Raw genomic sequence first — 3,342 nt, 5'->3', positions numbered from 1 at the left:
AACCACCGCTTTATCTCCCTCAACCTCTCTCTTTTCGACTTACTGTCATATCTCCCTCAACCTACCTATCCTCGGACCCACTGCCTTATCTGCCACAACTTACCTATCTTTGACCTACGGTGCCATACTATTCGATACCTGACCTAACGGCGCTTTATTCACGACCCGATCGCCACACTGAACTTTACTATCTTGCGACCAACTTCCATGGGTTATACTGATCGTGTATGCCAATGAGATGATTCAATCGTACGTCGACAAAACATGATTGACAGCATTCGTATATGTAGGCTGGAATCTCAAATATTAAACAATAAACTTAATTGGCAGTTTAAAAATGTTTTACTAATTAGGCTACTGATGGTTTTTTGTTGGGAATAACAGATTTCTAAATTTTAACAGGACGTTTTATGCCCTTAATAATTGGCCATGTCGTCAGTCTGGTGACAAATATGATGCTGATCCGAAATAAGCAATAGTGTTCTGGTCCGTATAAAGTATTTTTCTTCAACATTTTATAGTAAAAGCGATGCCAAAGATTACGTACTAACTGCGTCCTTTGCAACTTCATTAAGTTGCAGATAAGATAAGCTCAATTTTGGGACTATGCGCTGAATTAAAGGGAAGTTGGCAACGCTAGCTACGACAAAACATTTCATGGCTCTAAAATAGTTTGGAAGGGATTACACTCACTGAGCGACTTATATTTTGACTGTTTTTGACTTTTCAGTCTCCTCAGTCACGTAAAAGTATTTGTATATTCAACAGAATATGGCAGAACATTCATTGAAAATGAGTACGCGTCCAAATATTTTATTATTTCCTCATCGTTTTGCCTTGAACGGAAATAAAAGCGACATTGAATGAGTTTCGGAAAATGAACTCAGGTATGTCGATATCGAATGGCATTTCAAAATTTTAAAAACAATCACCTCAAACCCGACGCCATCAGTAGCTTATGTAGTAGCACATTTTTAAGCCACTCATTATGGTTATTGATTACCAATTGAGATTCCAGCCTACATTTACGAATGCCGTCAATCATGTTTTGTCGACGTACGTTTGAATCATCTCATTGACATACTCGACCAGTATAACACATGGAAGTTGGTTGCAAGATGGTGGAGTTCTTTTTGACGATCTAGTCGTGATTGTAGCTGAGTGGTATAGCGTCGTAGGTCGAAGATAACTAACTTGATGGAGATCAGAAAGTGGGTCGAGGGTGGGAAATTTGAGGCAGATAGTGCAGTGGATAGAGGAAAGAAAAGTTGAGGGAGATATGGCAATGAGTCGAGGATAAAGAGGTTGAAGGGGATGGGAAATAGGACAGTCTGTCGAGGATAGGACGGTTGAGGGAGATAGGGCGGTGGGTCGAGGATAGGAAGGTTGAGGGAGGTGGAGCAGTTGGGCGAGGGAGACAGGGCAGAGGATCGAGAATAGGAAAGGGCAGTGGGTGGCGGATTTGTGATGGGATGACTGTTTAACATCACTGGCTCTGACGTCTAAACCAGAGGTCGGCAAACTTTTGTCGTTTGCGGGCCAAAATTACTCCGTTAAAAAAAGAACACTTAAAACCGTCCTCGACCCACTGCCCTACCTCCATCTACTTACTTACCTATCTATACTCGAACTACTGCCCGACCTCCTTCAACTTTCCTATCCTCAACCCACTGCCCTAGCTCCCTCAAACATCCTATCCTCGGCCCACTACGCCACCTACCTATCCTCGACCCACTGCTCTATCTCCCCAACTTTCACATCCTCGAACCACCGCTTTATCTCCCTCAACCTCTCTCTTCTCAACCTACCAATCCTCGGACCCACTGCCTTATCTGCCACAACTTACCTATCTTTAACCTACGGTGCCATACTATTCGATACCTGACCTAACGGTGCTTTATTCACGACCCGATCGCCACACTGAACTTTACTATCTTGCGACCAACTTCCATGGGTTATACTGATCGTGTATGCCAATGAGATGATTCAATCGTACGTCGACAAAACATGATTGACAGCATTCGTATATGTAGGCTGGAATCTCAAATATTAAACAATAACCTTAATTGGCAGTTTAAAAATGTTTTACTTATTGGGCTACTGATGGTTTTTTGTTGGGAATAACAGATTTCTAAATTTTAACAGGATGTTTTATGCCCTTAATAATTGGCCATGTCGTCAGTCTCGTGACAAATGTGATGCTGATCCGAAATAAGCAATAGTGTTCTGGTCCGTATAAAGTATTTTTCTCCAACATTTTATAGTAAAAGCGATGCCAAAGATTACGTACTAACTGCGTCCTTTGCAACTTCATTAAGTTGCAGATAAGATAAGCTCAATTTTGGGACTATGCGCTGAATTAAAGGGAAGTTGGCAACGCTAGCTACGACAAAACATTTCATGGCTCTAAAATAGTTTGGAAGGGATTACACTCACTGAGCGACTTATATTTTGACTGTTTTTGACTTTTCAGTCTCCTCAGTCACGTAAAAGAAATTTGTATATACAACAGAATATGGCAGAACATTCGTCGAAAATGAGTACGCGTGCAAATATTTTATTATTTCCTCATCGTTTTGCCTTGAACGGAAATAAAAGCGACATTGAATGAGTTTCGGAAAATGAACTCAGGTATGTCGATATCGAATGGCATTTCAAAATTTTAAAAACAATCACCTCAAACCCGACGCCATCAGTAGCTTATGTAGTAGCACATTTTTAAGCCACTCATTATGGTTATTGATTACCAATTGAGATTCCAGCCTACATTTACGAATGCCGTCAATCATGTTTTGTTGACGTACGTTTGAATCATCTCATTGGCATACTCGACCAGTATAACACATAGAAGTTGGTTGCTAGATGGTGGAGTTCTTTTTGACGATCTAGTCGTGATTGTAGCGCCGTTAGGTTAAGGGCTGAGTGGGATAGCGTCGTAGGTCGAAGGTAAGTAACTTGATGGAGATCAGAAAGTGGGTCGAGGGTGGGAAATTTGAGGCAGATAGTGCAGTGGATAGAGGAAAGAAAAGTTGAGGGAGATATGGCAGTGAGCCGAGGAAACAGGTTGAAGGGGTTAGGAAGTTTGGGGGAAATAGGACAGTGGATCGAGGATAGACGGTTGAGGGAGATAGGGCGGTGGGTCGAGGATAGGAAGGTTGAGGGAGAAAGGGCAGCACCTCACTGGCTCTGAAGTCTAAACCCAAGGTCGGCAAACTTTTGTCGTTTGCGTGCCAAAAGTGCTCCGTTAAACACTTAAAACTGTCCTCGACCCACTGCCCTATCTCCATGACACACTGCCCGACCTCCCTCAACTTTCCTATTCTCGACCTTCTGCTCTTTCTC

This window comes from Styela clava, chromosome 3, assembly GCF_964204865.1.
Source record: "Styela clava chromosome 3, kaStyClav1.hap1.2, whole genome shotgun sequence".
Lineage (NCBI taxonomy): Eukaryota > Metazoa > Chordata > Ascidiacea > Stolidobranchia > Styelidae > Styela > Styela clava.
The sequence above is the reverse complement of the archived record's forward strand: the minus strand, read 5'-3'. Positions refer to the sequence as shown.